This window comes from Macaca fascicularis, chromosome 14, assembly GCF_037993035.2.
Source record: "Macaca fascicularis isolate 582-1 chromosome 14, T2T-MFA8v1.1".
Lineage (NCBI taxonomy): Eukaryota > Metazoa > Chordata > Mammalia > Primates > Cercopithecidae > Macaca > Macaca fascicularis.
Genome location: NC_088388.1, coordinates 29,647,460 through 29,667,102, shown reverse-complemented (window position 1 = coordinate 29,667,102; position 19,643 = coordinate 29,647,460). Strand labels below are relative to the sequence as shown.

General features: G+C 42.8%; 1 long non-coding RNA gene across 1 annotated transcript in view; it reads right to left on the bottom strand.

Annotated features, from left to right (window-relative positions):
- LOC135967032 (uncharacterized) overlaps positions 1-4,421 on the bottom strand; it is an 87,302-nt gene extending 82,881 nt beyond the window's left edge. The window contains exons 1-2 of the long non-coding RNA XR_010580831.2: positions 4,343-4,421; positions 3,773-3,876 (exon numbers count right to left, since the gene is read on the bottom strand). This is a non-coding gene — a long non-coding RNA (uncharacterized lncRNA). The remainder of the gene's footprint in view (positions 1-3,772; positions 3,877-4,342) is intronic.
- Between the last annotated feature and the right edge of the window lie 15,222 nt (positions 4,422-19,643).

Genomic DNA, 19,643 nt, shown 5'->3' with positions numbered 1-19,643 from the left:
AGAATGGCGATCATTAAAAAGTCAGGAAACAACAGGTGCTGGAGAGGATGTGGAGAAATAGGAACACTTTTACACTGTTGGTGGGATTGTAAACTAGTTCAACCATTATGGAAAACAGTATGGCGATTCCTCAAGGATCTAGAACTTGATGTACCATATGACCCAGCCATCCCATTACTGGGTATATACCCAAAGGATTATAAATTATGCTGCTATAATTCATTTTATTTTGATGCACAAAATTGGTAAGTGTCAGTAATCGCCTGGTTTCATCCCCTTACCAGATCCTCCCTGGCAACTTGACCCTCATCAAGAATCATAAAGCTGGAATTAGCCTTTAGCTTTCAAGGGACTGGTGTATAGTCTAGTCTAAATTTTCAAGTGGCCAGAGTGGTCTCTACCCTCAAATGGATGAAGTGTTCATGGGTTCTCATTGCTCTGAACCACTGGCAAATTGAGTCACTTTCTGAACTGTCACAAACAGTACAAAGTCCCCAGGCGTTCAGACTGTTCCTTAGCTCTCTGGACCATATTATCTCCTTGGCATCTCGTCTAAATGCAACACACCACCAAAGTCAGAGCAGACAGAAACCACAAGGAACACATAACAGACAGAAGTCAGGGGCCTACCGCTTTGCCAATGAGGCAGACTGGAAAGGCAGGCCTGACCCAAATTGCTTCTCACTATAAATAGCTTTATTAAGAATGGGTTGTACTTAGCCACACCCATCAGATGAGATCAAAGCATCTTGAATGCATTTCCTGCGTGTGGTCTGTCGGGTATAAGAATAACCCAAATTCTTTATGTCCGTACACTGTAGCCAAAATTCACCCAAATGGCATTCTCCTGGAATGGAGACTAGAACCCAGCTTATCCATCTGCATGTGTTCTATGGATTTATTCCTACCCTGAGTGTAGGAATAGAAAGGGGGAATTAGAAACAGACATTTTTAAACACTTCGCCCATTTTATTACATGTAGTTGTCCCAATAATTCTGTAAGCCAGGACTTTTATCTCTTTCACAGAAGAGCGAAATGAGGCTCAGAGAGGGTAAGTATCTCACCCTAAGTCACACAGGAAAGAAATGGCAAGGCCAGGACATGAACGTGAATCAAACTGCCCAGTTTTTTTTCTTTTTCTTTTTGAGATGGAGTCTCGCTCTGTCACCACTCTACAGTGCAGTGGCGCAATCTCGGCTCACTGCAACCTCCGCCTCCTGGGTTCAAGCAATTCTCCTGCCTCAGCCTCCCGAGTAGCTGGGACTACAGGCACCCGCCACCACATCCAGCTTATTTTTGTATTTTCAGTAGAGATGGGGTTTCACTATGTTGGCCAGGATGGTCTCAATCTTTTGACCTCGTGATCCACCCACCTTGGCCTCCCAAAGTGCTGGGATTACAGGCATAAGCCACGGCGCCCGGCCTCAAACTGCCCAATTTTAAGGTCTCTGTACTCTCCATCATCACATAGCAGGGGATCTCAAGTAGACAAATTTCTTTGAAGACAAACTTCAAATCTAGAAGAGTTAACCAGAATGAGGACTCCAGGGGTTACATCACTTTTTATGAAAAATGAGCATTATAAGGCATGGCATATTGGTTATAAATTTGTGCAATTTTTATGTGTTAATGTCTCTGTCTGAATGAACCTCATTTATCCTATATCAACACAAGTAACTTGTATGTCTTTTTATAGGTTTTTGTTTCGTCTTGAACTCCTAGGGCCTGAGAGCCCTGACCATCTATGTTATACCTAGAATTTAGAATTGTTTTCCCTTTTCTTTCAATCCTGATTTAGTGTGAAATTGAGTCAGGGCAGGCAACTCAAGAGTGTATGATTATTACAGAAACAGGCTGCCCAGTCAGGGCCACATTTCATAGTCCTCTGAATGTAGCTGGGCCCGTGTGGTCATTTCTAGTCCAAGGTAGTTAAGAAAGAGATATATATTCCTTCATGCTTCCTCTCTTCCACCTGGTTGCAGAGAACTTTGCAACTAGATGTGGTAGCTCATGCCTGTAATCTCAGCACTCTAGGAGGCCAGGAATTTGAGACCAGTCTCGGCAACATATTGAGACCCTGATCTCTACCAAAAAAAAAAAAAAAAGAAAGAAAGAAAGAAAAATTAGCCAGGCATGGTGGTGTGCACCTGTGGTCCCAGCTACTCAGGAGGCTGAGGCAAGAGGATCACTTGAGTCTGGGAGGCTGGGGCTGCAGTGAGCCATGATTGCACCACTGCACTCCAGCCTGGGTGACAGAGCAAGATCCTATCTCCAAAACAAAACTCGAATATGCCTCAGAATCAACTGGAAGACTGTTAAAAGGCAGATATTGCTGGGCTCTATCCCCAGGTTTTTCTTCAGTAAATCAGGGACTTGATGATTTGCAAGCCTTACAAGTTCCCAGATGTTGTGGATATACCAATCTGGGCACCACACATTGGGAACCACTGCCCTAGGGCAACACCCTTGTGGAACGCTGACTAGACACCCCTGGAGGTGTTTTAAACCTAATGCCCAAGCTGCAACTAAAACCAATAAAATCAGAATATCTTGGGGATGGGGCTCGTGTATTAGCATAAAGCTCCTCAGGTAATCACAAAATTGAGTTAAAATGGAAAATCACTGGTGTAAGGTGGAGCCTTAAGATTGAAGAAACATTGGTTCTTAAATCACTGAGTGGAGGAAAGCAGCCTGCCTGGAAGAAATGCCCACTTTGGATTGTTACACGAACAGGAAATAAACTTTTACTGGGGTAGGCTGCTGAAATTTTGGAGATGATTTGCTGTTGCAGTTGGCATTATCCTTATTAACACTCTAATGTTGACTGTTAAGAACCAGCTTTTTTTTTTTTTTTTTTTTTTTTTTTTTTTTTGAGACGGAGTCTCGCTCTGTCGCCCAGGCTGGAGTGCAGTGGCCGGATCTCAGCTCACTGCAAGCTCCGCCTCCCGGGTTCGGGCCATTCTCCTGTCTCAGCCTCCTGAGTAGCTGGGACTACAGGCGCCCGCCACCTCGCCCGGCTAGTTTTTTTTTTTTTTATTTTTTAGTAGAGACGGGGTTTCACCGTGTTAGCCAGGATGGTCTCGATCTCCTGACGTAGTGATCCGCCCGTCTCGGCCTCCCAAAGTGCTGGGATTACAGGCTTGAGCCACCGTGCCCGGCCTGGAACCAGCTTTCAAACATTCTCTTGCTTCTCCTTTTAATTCCTGCCTTGTTCTGCTCTGAGAGTATTGATCTGATTGGTTAGATTCTGCCATACTTAGTGGCCCTTATTTTCTAGAGGTGGAACTTAAAACAGATAGAAGGTTATATACCACACACATAATATAGGTATAGCCTGTCTTTTTCTCTCTTTATCCTTGTGGCCAGAATAGCAGGGTAGCTCTAGTTCATTCTCTTCGCTTCTCCCCACCCCTTCACTTTTTCTCTCCTTGGAAACACGTTCCTCCTCCCACCTGGAAGCAGGTTCAGATTTCTTCACTCAGTTTGAAAGGACTTGGGCAGCCACCATTCGGCAAATATTTTAGGCAAAGGTGAGAAGATGCTTTCCCTTTCTTCTCTGATATAGTTAAAAAACAAGAATCAAAACCAAACCACAAAAAACCTGAGCCAATACACATCAGCCAGAGGCAGAGGACAGGGAACTAGAGAGTCGAACAGGTAATACCTGAGAATTGGGCTCGAACCACGACAGGCAAGAAGCAAGAGGTCCACTCTTGCTCAAGTTTGCATTCCGGTTTTTCACCAAAGCTCTAAAAATAAAGTGCTACTTACCGCTCCTATGAAGGCACTGCTGGGAAATAGAGCTAGTCAGCCAAAGGCAGGATTTAGGTGTTGCAGGGTTCTCTGGCCAAATGTCTTCATCGACCCTCCATTAGCTAAAAAGATGGTGTAATTGTGATAACAAACATTTAAAAGGCATGGTGACCAAAAACAGATATGGATGACTTTGTTGAGGAATCAACCCATGTCTGTGTTCACTCTAAGGGAGACTAACATCATGTGAATAAAAAACTAGACAGATTCCCCCCACCGCCCATAAAAATGTCAGGTTTTCGATAGACAGAAATGGAAAAGCTAATGACTCTAAAAGCATATGTTGTAAATTCTGCCTTTTCATGATAAACGTAAAGGGACAACAGTCTCAGTTGAGAATCGGTTTCCTGGCTGACAGCAGTGAACTTACCCCTCTCCTGGCCGCTCTTGTTCTTGGAGCTTCCCCTCAACTTTCCCTAGTGGGAAATGGACAACTTTTTTGTTGTGAGAAACAGAAAATCCAACCTAAGATAGTGCTCAAAGAAATCTTATTGAATCATGTACTGACTGTCTGAAATCAGGACTTACTTCAGACATTGATTGATTCGAAGGCTCAAGCACTGTCCTCAAGATCCAACATCTCTCTGGTTCTCGTCCTGACTTGACTGAGTTCTCAAACCTGTGTTCCCTCAATAGATGGAAATGGCTACAGCTGCTCCAACCTCATACCTCTCAAGTCAAGCAAGGATCTAGTGAGAGTCTCCTTCCCAGAATTCCCTGCAAAAGTCTCACTGTGTCTCTAATTGGCGCTAATTAAGTCACATAATTATCAATGAACCAATCATTGGAGTCCAAGGAAATGCAATACCTTGATGGGCTTAAACGTAAATCACATGCCCTACTCCTGAGGCAGGGTGAGTCATCCCGGTAGAAAGAAGAAGGGATGGTGGAATTGTCAGAAGAAGGGGGATTAGATTCTGGACAGCCAAAAAGGAACAGGTGTCTGGCATAGTATCCCTGACTTCCAGGGCCAATCCAAGAAAATTCTTCTTTAACTGTTTTCTCCTGAGGGGCAGCTCAGGAGGTACATTTGATTCGCTACATTGAGTTTCCAACTAGCCCCAATAAAAGGGGAAGGATGGAGACAGGAATAAGCCTGAAAAGGGAACAGAATTGAGGGGAGAGCTCTCCTGAGGAGGGAAGAATGAGACTGCAGAGTGGGAACTGTGTCATCCACTCTACACATCATCTTTCCCCTGGCAGAGCAGCCCACCCACACAGGAACTGGATCGCAAGAGCTGGTGATGTTCTCTTTCCGATGGAGACTCACCAGGCAGATGCTTCCTTCCTTGTTTGCCCTGGGCTGCTTCTCTCCTGCCACTCTATTGACACACACATAGATCCTCTTATGATGATGCTCCATGGAAACCAGGGATGGAATGAATCAAAAGTGGTCAGAGGAACCATTGTTCTCCCTTGTAAAATAACTGAACCCTTATTAATCTGTTGCCAGCCTTACATTTCTCCCGGCGAGATCTCCATTGGATGGAGGCTGTAAACAGGAAACTTGAAACCCTCAGTCATCCTTTGTATTACTTATTGTTTGCAGGCAGCTGCAGGGTATTCGCCACCACAGAGCTTATGCCTGGGGTTGAATCCTAGTAGGGAGATGAGCAGTATAGTTTCTAAGACACAACACGCGGAGGAGAAAATACACTTCTTCAAAAGGAAAGCAGAAATAAGGCTCAGAGTTGAGCAAAGACGCATTTTTAAATGGGTGACAGATTTGCAAGGATAGTAAAATAACTCTTAGTTTTACTTTGTGTACAATCTGCATGCCCACACACTGTGGCTACAGGAAAATGTAAAAATTTTTTAATTTCCTGTCGTCTGGCTGAAGATGGACTATTACTATGGACAAAACTGAAGCTTTGGGGAAACAGAAGTAAATTGTAAAGTAAGGCATACTTCAGAAATACCAGCAGATGTGGCTGGTGTCCAGGCTCAAGAGATCCTAGCTACAAAGATGATACCAAGTGGGGGATGAGAGCTAGGACCCAGACGGTATGAGTGTGAATCCCAGCTCTGGCACTCACCAGCTGTGGGGCTTTGGGAAAAGCACTTAACCTTTTTCTGCTTGTTTCCTCATCTATAACACGGGGATAATAATAGTACGTACCTCACTGGGTTATTGTGAACATTCTATAGGTTACTATGAATAAAGTGCTTAGAACAATGACTAATGCATAGTAAGAGCTTGTATGTGTTAGCTATCATTATTTTTACTAAATAATTCTCCCCCATGTAGGTACTGGATTTGTTTGTTGAGTGAATAAACAGATGAATGGATACAATCAGCCTTAGCATTCACTGCACATAAAGCACCAACCTCTCGGTCCCATTTTACCCAGGTCCATTTTCTCAGCAATGACTGGTGTGCGGTGAGGCTCAGACCTCCTGGTTGTTTCTAAAGACAGGGTCTCCACTCTGCAACTCCTGAAAGCTAGCCAACCCCCACCAACCCCTCAATGTTTAAAAAGCAAAGTGTAGTCTAAAATCCATTCAGGGAGAAAACGTTTATTTAAATAAAAATAAAACAAAGCAATACTGTCTGTGAAATAAGCACTCAACTAAATGAAACATTTTTCACTGTATGGAAGGACTTTGAAATGGACCAAATGCATTACTGAGTACATTCAATGAAAATCTACGTGCTGTCTTGGGCAGCCTTCCAGGGTGTTTGATTCTGTGGGATTGCTGCACTTTCACTGCCTTGAACAATTTTACAGCTTTGTAAGTTGCAGCTAACTGATTGCAATACAAGTGATTATTTTCCGTGGACATGTGTATGAGTTTTCTGTTGCTGTTTTAAAAAAAACTACCACAAACTAAGCAACTTGATATAACATAAATGTATTATCTTATATTTTCTGTGGGTCAGGAGTCCAGGCACAGGTTAACTGGGTTTTCTGCCCAGGATATCAGAAGGTTGAAATCATGATGTGGTCCTGGGCTTGGGTTTCTCTCCTAAGTGCATTTCGTTGGCAGAATTCATCTTGTGGTTTCAGACTGAGGTCCCTAATTTTTTTTTTTTCAAGACGGAGTCTCCTCTGTTGCTCAAGCTGGAGTACAGTGGCACGGTCTTGGCTCACTGCAACCTCTGCCTCCTGGGTTCAAGCAATTTTCTTGCCTCAGCCTCCCGTGTAGCTGGGACCACAGGCACGTGCTACAATGCCTGGCTAATTTTTTGTATTTTTAGTAGAGACGGGTTTTCACCATGTTAGCCAGGATGGTCTCGATCTCCTGACTTCGTGATTCACACTCCTCAGCCTCCCAAAGTGCTGGGATTACAGGCGTGAGCCACCGAGCCGGGCCCCCTGGCTGTCAGCATGGGCTGTTCTCAGCTTCTAGAGACCACCTGCTATTCCCTACCATGTGGCCTTCACAACTTGGCAGTTTGCCTCTCAAAGGTCAGCAGAATCTTTCCTACTTTAAACCTCTTCATTTAAGGGTTTGCTTGATTTAGGTCATATCCACTCAGGATAATCTCCTTTTTGATTAATTTGTCTCAAACATTTAATTACACCTGCAAATTCCCTTCACCTTTGTCGACCAATGTAACCTAATCATGAGAATGAAATCCATCATACTCGCAGTCCTGCCCACGCTCAAGAAGAATAAATTCTGCAGGGGGTCAGCCATGGTGGCTCACACCTGTAATCCCAGCACTTTGGGAGGCCGAGGCGAGTGGATCACTTGAGGTCAGGAGTTCAAGATCAGCTTGGCCAACATGGTGAAACCCCTTCTCTACTAAAAACACAGAAATTAGCTGGGCATGATGGTGCACACCTGTAGTCCCAGCTACTCATGAGGCTGAGACAGGATAATTGTTTGAACAATGGAGGCAGAGGTTGCAGTGAGACAAGATCACACCACTGCACTCCAACCTAGGCAACAGAGCGAGACTCTGTCTCAAAAAAAAAAAAAAAGAAAGAAAGAAAAAGAAATTCTGCAGTCTAAAAAAAAAGAGAAGAAGTTATGCAGGGCATGCACACTGAGGGGTAGGAATCTTAGAATTCTGGTTACTACAACATGCAATGAATTTTGAAAATTGTCCCTACTATTTCCCCTCAAGCCAGTTTTTGCATCTCTTAAACAAATTTGTCAGCTTTCTTGTTTGTTGGTTGGTTTGTTTTGGTGGTGTTTTTGGTTTTGTTTGAAACAAGGTCTCACTCTATTGCCCAGGCCTCAGTGCAGTGGTGTGATCATAGTTGCAATTGCTCACTGCAACTTTGAGCTCCTGGGCTCATGAGATCCTCCCTGCTCAGCCTCATCTAGGAATTATGGGCACCAACCGCCAAGCCCAACTAATTTTTACATTTTTGGTAGAGATGGGGTCTGACTGGGTTGCCCAGGCTGTTCTCAAACTCCTGGGCTCAAGCAATCCTCCTCCCTGGGCCTCCTGAAGTGTTGGGATTACAGGCGTGAGTCACCACACTCAGCTGTCGGCACTCTTCATTGCCCATATGTGTATCTACTCTTTGATTTCCTTTGAACCTGTTATAACGTCTTACTGTTTTCCTCATTAATTAATGAGTTAAATAAAATATTTGACACGTGTTCATTTTCTGTTTGTATGAGTCATGGTTTTAGTTTTTAAAATATTCTATTTTCACATTAACTTTTATATTAATATTAATTGCATAATTTTTCTTAAAAATGATGGATATGTTACTTACTTTTATGTGTGCAACTAAAGGGCTCTTTCCCTTTTCTAGAACTTCTAGCTCTTGAGACCAAATATTATTTGCTGCTGTGAAAGTCTAATGTTTCTGGCTTTTACTAGCCTCATCTTAAGAAGCTTAATCCTGAGACCTAGTGATAGAACTACCGTTACCTAGAAAGGGGCAAACAACCACCTGCCTCACCACCACTAGATTATTTTCCTTCCTTAGGAACAAAAAATATCAAAGGGCGCTGCTGACATTTTCTTCTAGAATCTTGGGATTCCAGGATTTTGCTACTGGAAAGGGCAGGGGATTTTTTTCTCCTCTCTATGCTCAAAATAATGCACTTTTTTGATCACTAACAATGCCTTTGTGGAAACAAATACCAACAAAATTTGATGTTATCTTCCTGTGCCTAGTGTGGTGCCTGGTACATAGTAGGACTTCAGGAGATGTTAGGTCTCTGATTCCTTTCCAGCCATACTGTGAAGGGTGAAAAGAGAATAGGCATAAAGAGGCTTCTGGGTTTCCTGTGTCTATCCTGGCATCAAGCTGATTGGCAGCAGGGCCAGCCTTTCACAAGTGAGTATAGCGCATATGTAGCACACTCCTGATGGCTTTCATGAGCAAAGAAAATTCTTGCTCTTGCCAGAGAGTCAAATGAAAGATTAATGCCAGTTAAATAATATATGATAGTAAGATCATTATCCTGTCCTCTCCCAGTCAACTAACTTTGTAATGTGTAAACACTTACAGGGCATACAAAATCAAACTACATTAACTGTTGTAAAGTGGAAGAACGATTCTGATCAATCTGGCGGCACACAAGGACACAAGAATTGTCTTTTGTTTCCCTTTTTCGAGTGAGGAGTCAAGCTGACATTCTGGACAATCATGCAAAACAAATTTCCTGTCCAAGTTTAATAGGCAACCATCTGATCTTTACAACTGGTGCTTCCCATTACATACCCCCATGCTAACTTTCTCACAAGTTTCCTCTCTTTCTACCTTTAAAAGCAAAGGCTGGAACATCATAGTTTTGTCTTCAAAGCCGTCAGCAAATATTAGTCATGTTTCATCAAGGTGTGTCCTGGAGAGACAGAAAACCCACATGACTCTCTTTATCCATTTCTTCTTACTGCAAGGTAAAAATGAAACAACAAACTATTATAGAAAAAGTCTTGGCCGGGCGCGGTGGCTCAAGCCTGTAATCCCAGCACTTTGGGAGGCCGAGACGGGCGGATCACGAGGTCAGGAGATCAAGACCATCCTGGCGAACACGGTGAAACCCCGTCTCTACTAAAAATACAAAAAAAACTAGCCGGGCGAGGTGGTGGGCGCCTGTAGTCCCAGCTACTCGGGAGGCTGAGGCAGGAGAATGGCGTGAACCCGGGAGGCGGAGCTTGCAGTGAGCTGAGATCCGGCCACTGCACTCCAGCCTGGGCGACAGAGTGAGACTCCGTCTCAAAAAAAAAAAAAAAAAAAAAAAAAAAAGAAAAAGTCTTAAAGAGGGGACTTAAGATGGAGGTTGGGAAAGGTATGGTTTGCAATGTAAAAGTAGAAGTAGAAAAGACATTCATGTGTGAGCAGCGCACATTTTTGAAATTGCTTCTGAATCCACTATTGTAGGTTACATTGTCAGCAGGCTGTATTGATTAGTTTTAGGTAATTTATTTGTAGAATTTCTGCTAATGGACACTTCAGGATCATCTTTTGCATTTAATGTATCTAATACCCATTGATGAGGTCATTGGCTTATTGGTTATCTACTTTGCTGCCAAATGATTCTCTATAATTGCTTTCTTCATTACCCATTTCTATTCCAGGAGCAGCTTCTATTGTGTCCCATTACACTAATGGAAATTATTGATATGGAAATTAGTAGGCACTGAGCTTAAGAATTCTATGATACACACATTGCATTTCTTTAAGTTGTAGATGTTCTTGTATAATTAGCAGTAAATATTGACATGGTGAAATTAGTGGATTTAAGTCAAAGCAAAAGAACAAGAAACATCTTTAAAAAGGAAACACCAAATATTTTGCATAGCTATGTATACTTTAGTAAAAATAAATATAGCAAGTTTGGTGTTTATGTTTAACATTGTTTAGCACCCCGAGTTAAAAGACAAGAGTGTTTTTGATTCTTGTTGCTATAAGCATGCTCATGTTATAGATGGAAATGTTAGCCTCAGGGTGGCTAATATCTGTGTGATGTTGTCCAATATGTTAGCCACTAGCTACATGTGGTTGTTGAGCACTTAAAATATAGCCAGTCTAAATTGAGATGTGTTATAATTATAAAAGGCACACCGAATGCTGAAGACTTAGCATGAAAAAAGGACTGTAAAATATCTCATTAATTCTTTAATTAATTATAGGTTGAAATAATATTTTGAATAGTCAGTCATAACATATATTATTGAAATTAATTTCACCCTCTTTCTTTTTCCTTATTTTAAGGTGACTACTAGAAAAAACTAAATTACATATGTTGTTCACATTATATTTCCGTTGGACAGCACTGGTCTAGCACAAGTCCTAAGTGGGCAGTGTCTAGCACTTCACTGTGCCATATGGTAGCAACTAGTCTCATGTGATAATTATATTTAAATGCAAATTATTTAAAGATAATACTTCTAAAATTCAGTTCCTCAGTTGTGCTAGTCACATTTCAAGTGCTATTGCTCTGTGTGGCTGGGAGCTACCGGACTGGACGACACAGATAGAGAAGCCTCATAGCATCCCAGAAAGTTGCATTGAAATGTGCTGGTCGAGGTCAGGAGTTCAAGACCAGCCTGGCAACATGGTGAAACCCTGTCTCTACTAAAAATAGAAACATTAGCTGGGCATGGCAGCATGCACCTGTAATCACAGCTACTTGGAGGCTGAGGTAGGAGAATCACTTGAACCCAGGAGGCAGAGATTGCAGTGAGCCAAGATTGCGCCACTGCTCTCCAGCCTGGGAGACAAAGCGAGACTCCATCTCAAAAAAAAAAAAAAAAAGGAAAAGTGCCGGTTCAGCACATTGCTAAGCAACCATTAAAACTGAGAATGCCTAGTCTGGGCATGATGGCTCACGCCTGTAATCCCAGCACTTTGGGATGCTGAGGTGGGTGGATCACGAGGTCCGGAGTTCGAGACCAGCCTGGCCAACATAGTGAAACCCCGTCTCTACTAAAAATACAAAAAATTAGCCAGGCCTGGTGGTGGGCGCCTGTAATCCCAGGTACTCGGGAGGCTGAGGCAGGAGAATCGCTTGAACCCTGGAGGCAGAGGTTGCAGTGAGCCGAGATCTTGCCATTGTACTCCAGCCAGGGTGACAGTGTGAGACTCCATCTCAAAACAAAACAACAACAACAACAAAAATCCCTGAGAATTCCTCTCTGCTAAGTCATTGTCCACGGAGACTGTAATGAAATACTATGAAAATAAATGAGTCATATTAAAGGTGAAACTGTGCAAATAGTGATAACGCATAGTTGGCAATGATAGTTATTAAAACAGGTGTTCGTCCTTGGAAAGGCTAATCTCTAAGCACTGCTCAGAATATAGCTTCAGAGGTGGTATTTATCCATTGGGGTGACCACTTAATTTTGAGGGACAGAAAGGATGCAAATTGGGCAGAAAAAACTGGAAACACGTATAGCATTTTAATAAGTTGTAGTGAACAAGAACTTCCATTCTGGCTCTAATCTCTTTGAAGGGGCTTGGAAGTTAGACGACGAAGCAAGTCCTGAGGACCCCCAGCCAGACAATGCCAGACAATGCCAGTGTTCTTTCCTCTGTGCCCGGCTGCCTGGAGGTTAAGAGAGTGATGAGAACTGTATGTTTGTTTAGGGGATTGGGGGCTGCAGGGTGGGGAAGTCATAGATTTCAAAGTAAGCACTTAAGGGGAAATTTCTATAAAGCCAAGGGTCAAAATTATTCCTAAACCTAAACCCTCAGAATCAGAAACCAAAATTAATGTCATCAGTTTCTCTTTGTTTTTGGCTGTGACCTTTTTGTACCCCAGCGCCATAGAAGGTCCAGGTGTCATCAGAAGAATTAGAAAAGTAGATCTTATTTTCTTTCTTCGGCACACTGTCACTCTCTTTTGCTTGGTGGGAATGGGGGGGGGGGTGTGTCCAAACACGTTTATTTATTTATTTATTTATTTATTATTATACTTTAAGTTCTGGGGTACATGTGCACAACGTGCAGGTTTGTTACATATGTATACTTGTGCCATGTTGGTGTGCTGCACCCATCAACTCGTCAGCACCCATCAACTCATCATTTACATCAAGTATAACTCCCAGTGCAATCCCTCCCCCTTCCCCTCTCCCCATAATAGGCCCTGGTGTGTGATGTTCCCCTTCCCGAGTCCAAGTGATCTCATTGTTCAGTTCCCACCTATGAGTGAGAACATGCGGTGTTTGGTTTTCTGTTCTTGCGATGGTTTGCTGAGAATGATGGTTTCCAGCTGCATCCATGTCCCTACAAAGGACACAAACTCATCCTTTTTATGGCTGCATAGTATTCCATGGTGTATATGTGCCACATTTTCTTAATCCAGTCTGTCACTGATGGACATTTGGGTTGATTCCAAGTCTTTGCTATTTTATTTAAATGTACATTTGGGTCGGGTGCGGTGGCTCACGCCTGTAATCCCAACACTTTGGGTGGCTGAGGCTGGCAGATGACGAGGTCAGCAAATCGAGATAATCCTGGCTAACACAGTGAAACCTCATCTCTACTACAAATACAAAAAATTAACCAGATGTGGTGGCATGCGCCAGCAGTCCCACCTACTCAAGTGGCTGATGCAGGAGAAGTGCTTGAACCCAGGAGGCGGAGGTTGCAGTGAGCCAAGATGGCGCCACTGCACTACAGCCTGGGCCATGGAGCGAGACTCCATCTCAAAACAAACCAAAAAAAAGTACATTTGATGGAACCACTCACCACTCCATAGTTTTGTTATGTTTATTGTGCTTGTGTAGAAGTGAAGGCATCAGGGAAATTATCCCTTCTTGAGTGTCTGCATGTTATTATTCTCTCCAGTGTTCATAGGAGGACCGAGATCTTGCCACTGTACTCCAGCCAGGTGACAGCGTGAGACTCCATCTCAAAACAAAACAACCACCACAACAAAAATCCCTGAGAATTCCTCTCTGCTAAGTCATTGTCCACGGAGACTGTAATGAAATGCCATGAAAAAAATGTGTCATATTAAAGGTGAAACTGTGCAAATAGTGATAACGCATAGTTGGCAATGATAGTTATTAAAACAGGTATTCGTCCTTGGAAAGTCTAATCTCTAAGCACTGCTCAGAATATAGCTTCAGAGATGGTATTTATCCATTGGGGTGACCACTTAATTTTGAGGGACAGAAAAGATGCAAATTGGGTAGAAAAAACTGGAAACACGTATAGCATTTTAATAAGTTGTAGTGAACAAAAGCTTCCATTCTGGCTCTAATCTCTTATCTGAGTCTACCAATGATAAAGTTCATTGTCCAACGTCACCAGCTGGTTAGTAGCTAAACCAGGATTTAAACCCAGGTTTTCCCTGAAGCTGAGCTCTGTTTTACAACAAAATAGCTCTTCTGGGCACCGAAGCAGGCACAATGGAGTTTCCTGCTGCCAGCATTATTGTGGGTATAAGTGAGTTAATACTGCACACTGCTTCTGGGGCATGCGATGTAGCCCATTAGAGTCTCCGCGGACTCTGAGTCCAGAGGCTAGGAATCTTTGCTTTGTCACTGATAAATGATCTGCGGGCTCTTAATCCTGATTCCATATTCCTCATTTGTAAAGCTGTTGGCATATTTGCACTGAGCAGATTGCTCTCTCTGCCAGCTTAGCTTCACATGGCAGTTTGGGATTTTATTTTTTCTTTAAGATTTCATAAAGCTGAGTGTAAAATGGGAATGTTTTCATAAACGCTTAAGCATCTTTAGTGAAGCTAATTTATAGAATTTAAATGTTCCTCTCCGGCAGTTTTAAACTCAAATTCCTCAGCAGTGGTCGGGGGTTGGGGCCAAGAAACAGGAAACTGCTCTGTTTCATTGTTCATACTCAACAATAAAAAATTAAACAGCCTAAAAAGTGCAAGCTAGAGAGAATTTTTTCAGACGTTCTCTCCTCTGAATTGGAGTGATGGTGATAAAGGCAAAAATGGGATTCCTTTCTTCTCTGGGTCCCCCGGCCCTCCCTGGCAGGGGCCTGGCAGCCACACCTTGAATTTCTGGGGTGACTCAGCCCCTGTGGCACAGTGCTAGGCACGACACCCAGCACCTTACTCAAGTCACCTTTGCCAGCGGCTTGCCTCCCAGCCCCTCCCTAGGGAGCATGCTTTGGCAATGGCGTGACTGGGTGGTGAAGAACCTGGATTGTGCAACCTTGCAAGGTTGTGTGCAACCACCACGGCTGCACTTTTTGCACAGTCTGCTAGATAGCTTAGCACACAGCCAGAGTCTGCAGCGAGGTTCCCATGGTAAGATTTTTTTGGGAGCGACTTTCTGCTTCTATTTTACATCCCATCCTTGTTTTAGCATCTGTTTTTGTTGCCAGAAGATGAGATGGCATGAAGTCTGCCTTCCTCTCTCTTCTTATATGGAACCAGGTGGTGTATACATAAGTTAGATATTTAATATATCAAAAGGGGAGGCCTTTCTCCTCGCTTCTCATTTATGGCTTTGGGAGTTCAAAAGCCTCCTTTTGCCTCTCAGCCCTAACCAAACTCAAAAGATACTCAATTTTCTCTCTGGATCTGCTGATTCGGCTTTTTTTTTTTTAAACTGTGCATAGCGGACACCATCCTAGCCTTCAGCTCAAGAGATTGTGGACTGTATAATAATAGAAGTAATATGGCCGGGCGCGGTGGTTCACGCCTGTAATCCCAGCACATTGGGAGGCCAAGGCGGGTGGATCATGAGGGCAGGAGATTGAGACCATCCTGGCTAACACAGTGAAATCCCGTACCTACTAAAAAATACAAAACAATTAGCCTGGCGTGGTGGCGGGCGCCTGTAGTCCCAGCTACTCAGCAGGCTAAGGCAGGAGAATCTCTTGAATCCAGGAGGTGGAGGTTGCAGTGAGCTCTACTCACTGCAGATCGCACCACTGCACTCCAGCCTGGGTGACAGAGCTAGACTCCACCTCAAATAATAATAATAATAATAGAAGTAATATAACAGCTAACATTTAATAAGTGCTTATGCTTTTAAGAAGCAATATAACAGCTAACAGGGCCATATAATAGATACCTCATCCCAGTGCCATATAATAGATACCTATCCCTTAATTCTCACAGTCCTGAGATAAGTGTTATAATCATCTTCCCATTTTACTGGTGAGAAAACTGAGGCTCAGAAAGATTCCGTAATTTATCCAAGGCCACACTGCTTGTAAGTGGCATGACAAGGCGGGCACTCTGGTCCATGTCATGCTTATCTCACGTGTCCTACTGAGCAGAAGCTCAGCTTTCCAAATTACCCATGGTGGAAAGGAAAGACATTCCTCAGGCTAGCCTCTAGGCTAACAGGGTTTATCTCATTACATTAAATAGCTGTATACTTGAAAATCATTGTTAGTCCAGGATAAGGTAGGCTACACTGCAGCAATCGACCCAAAGTATTAGTGCCTTAGCATAGCAAAGGTTTATTGTGGACTCATGCAAAATCTAATGTGAAAGTCCAGGCTGGATAGAAGGGCATGTGTTGATGTTTTGGCTGATGGTCCCAGCTGGGTCCAGTCTCAGAGTTGTCCCGTCCCAGACCCCAGGCATATGAGGGAAGAAACCTCCAGGCAATTTCTTTTTCTTTATTTTTTTCTTTTGAGACAGAGTTTCACTCTTGTTGCCCAGGCTGGAGTGCAGTGGTGTGATCTCGGCTCACTACAACCTCTGCTTCCCGAGTTCAAGTGATTCCCCTGCCTCAGTCTCCTGAGTAGCTGGGATTACAGGCATGCACCACCATGCCTGGCTAATTTTTTGTACTTTTTAGCATAGACGTTTCATCATGTTGGCCAGGCTGGTCTCGAACTCCTGACCTCAGGTGATCTACCCGCCTCGGCCTCCCAAAGTACTGGGATTACAGGCATGAGCCACTGCACCCAGACTTTCCAGGCTATTTCTGCTCCTAACATTTCAAGTCGCCTCCAGCTATTCATGTTGTTATGGGCTGTTTGTGTACCCCCAAAATGCATATGTCAAAGCTCTAATCCCCAAAATGATAGTATTTGGAGACGGGACCTTTGAGAGGTGATTAGGGTTAGATGAGACCATGACGGGAGGTAGGGGAGACCTGGTTTGATAAAATCAGTGTCTTAATGAGAAGAGACAGCAAAGAGCTCCTTCCTCTCTCTCAACTGTATGAGCATAGAGTAAAAGGGGGCTCCCTGTAAGCCAGAAAGAGAGCCCTCCCCGGAAACTGAACGGGCTGCCACCTTGATCATGAACTTCCCAGCAGCCAGAACAGTAAGAAAATAAATTTCTGTTGTTTAAGCCACCCATTCTATGACAGCCAAAGTTAGGGCAGCCAGGCCAGGCATGGTGGTTCACACCTGTAATCTCAGCACTTTGGGAGCCTGAGGTGGAAGGATCACATCAACCCAGGATTTCAAGGCAGCCTGGGCAACAGAGTGGGACACCCACCTATACAGAATATAATAATAATAATTAGCTGGGTGTTGTGGCACACACCTGAGGTCCCATCTACTCAGGAGTCTGAGGCAGGGGGATCACTGGGGGATCGCTTGAGGCTGGGAAGTCAAGGCTTCAGTGAGCCATGATAGTGCCACTCACTGTACTCTAGCCTGGGTGACAAGAGTGAGACCTGTCTTAAATAAAATACGTAAATCAATAAGTCAATAAAAACATAGTTATGGCAGCAACAGCAGAGTAATACACACATTTTTCCCAGCTGAGGCTCCAGATATCATGGAATTAGACAAGACATCCCACTTTGTCCTGTTGGAACTCCTGGCCCACAGAATGCATGAGCCTATTACAATGGTTGCTGTTTTGAGGATGGTTATTTATGAAACTACAGATAACCTACACACACACAATAGATTTGCACACACCACAGGCTATAACTTTCATTCATTCAACAAATATTTACTGAACACATATTAAGAGCCAGACACTATTCTGAGTATGTATCAGTGAACAAAACAGATAAAGACCTGTCCTCCTACTGCTTATATTGTATAGGGATAAAAATTGATGTTTTTAAAAATAATCATTTTAAGTATATTTTTCTAGTTACAAAAGTAACACTTGCTTATTCAATGCATTTGAGAAATACAAAAAAGTACTTTGAAAACACACAAAAAATAATCATTATGCAGAAATAATGCATTCCTAATATTATTTTATCTGACAATCACACACACATAGATGAACAAACACACTCTTTAAACTGGAGTCAAACTTTATATTCACTTTTATATACTGTTTTTATTTCACTTAGTTATTGCAGACCTTTTCTCATGTCATTGAAATATGATTTTTAGTGGTTGCATATTGTTCCAGCCTGTAGCAATACCAATTATTTAACCATCCTGCAACTATTTTACATTTCAGTTGATTCCAATTTTTCACTGTGATAAGCAACGTCTTGAAGAACAACTTTGTATGTGAATCTTCGGCTGCATCTCTGATTAGTTCCTTAGAATATAATCAGAGAAGTGGGATTACTGGTTCAAAGGATATGCAAATGTTCAGGCTCTTGATAAATATTGTCAGATTACTTTCCAGAATGTTAGCGCCAATTTACATTCTCACCTGTATTTTATAAGATGCCTCTCCGGCATTCTTGCCAATATTCAGTATTAGAGTGTTCGTAATCTTTGCCAATTTGTTGCATTAAAGAAAGGTATTTCATTTTAAGACTGGTTGACTGCCTAGGTCGCTCAATAATTATTGGGATTTGCCTAAATCTGAGTATTTAAAACCTAGCTCTGGCACCTTCTAACAAAATACATAACCTCTCTAAGCCTCAGGTTTCTTTTTCTACCAAATGGTAACATTTATCCTGACTTCTTAGGTTATTGTGTGGATTAAATATGTTCCAGTTTATAAAGTGTTTAACACCGAGCTTGTCAAATGGTAGCTATTATCACAGGTGTGACACTTTAGAAATTATCAACACATGAATAATTCCAGCCTTTGCTCTTTCCTGTGTGTGTTAAAGAAGATCCTGATTTTGCTTCATCTTATTGTTCTTCCTTCTCTCTCCTTTGAAGGAGAAGCTTGCCATGCTTTGGGGCTTTGTGAATTAGAATTAGGAGGAATGAGAAGAAGAAGGACAGGGAGACACACTGACCATTGACAGACCACCCAAAACCCAGTGGCTAACAACAAACGTTATTCTGCTGCACATGGGTCTGCTGTTGGCTACAGTTAGACTGACTGTGGCTGGGCTGGGCTCAGCTGGGTGGTTCTGCATCAGGCTACAGGCTGACTGGACTGGATCCAAGCTGTGAATGGGTTCATGTCTGCCCCATGTATGCATGGTTAGGAACACATATGAATAGAGCAGAAAATACCCAGGGCATATTCTCATGGTAGATTACCAGAGCATAAGAGGTCAAAACAAAACCCACAAGCAAATTTAAGATCTCTGGAGTGTTAGATCTGCTAATATTCCTTTGGCCAAAGCAAGTCACATGGCTTAGCCCAACATCAGGGGGCTGGAAAGTCTCCTCTTCCCACAGTGGAAGGGGGAGAGGAAGTGAATATTTACTGAACAAAAGATCACAACAAATGTTTCCAGAAATTTGCAGGAAGAGGCTACATACAGTGCAGTGTAAGAAAACTGAGAAAAGTGATTATGAAATATGTTGGGTATGTGTAAGATTTTACAAATCAGGTTCCTCTTAATTTCTGGAAGACTTCAGTTAAGAATTTCATGTAAGTTATATTTTGCCCGTTTAGACTGGAATTTATTAGAGACAACTTCCCCTCAGGACTGATCTTATGGTGTAATGGCTTCGATAGGGTTACATAATGGAAACCATATTATCTTTTCGATTGCCACAACCCTACACAGTTCTTCCTCTTTGGGTATTTTAGATCTTTCAAACATATCCTAATAGTTCTCTTTTTTTTTTCTTCCCAGAGGAGAACAAGTATGGGTGTCAGCTTCCTGATTGTGATTTACCAACTAGAGGCA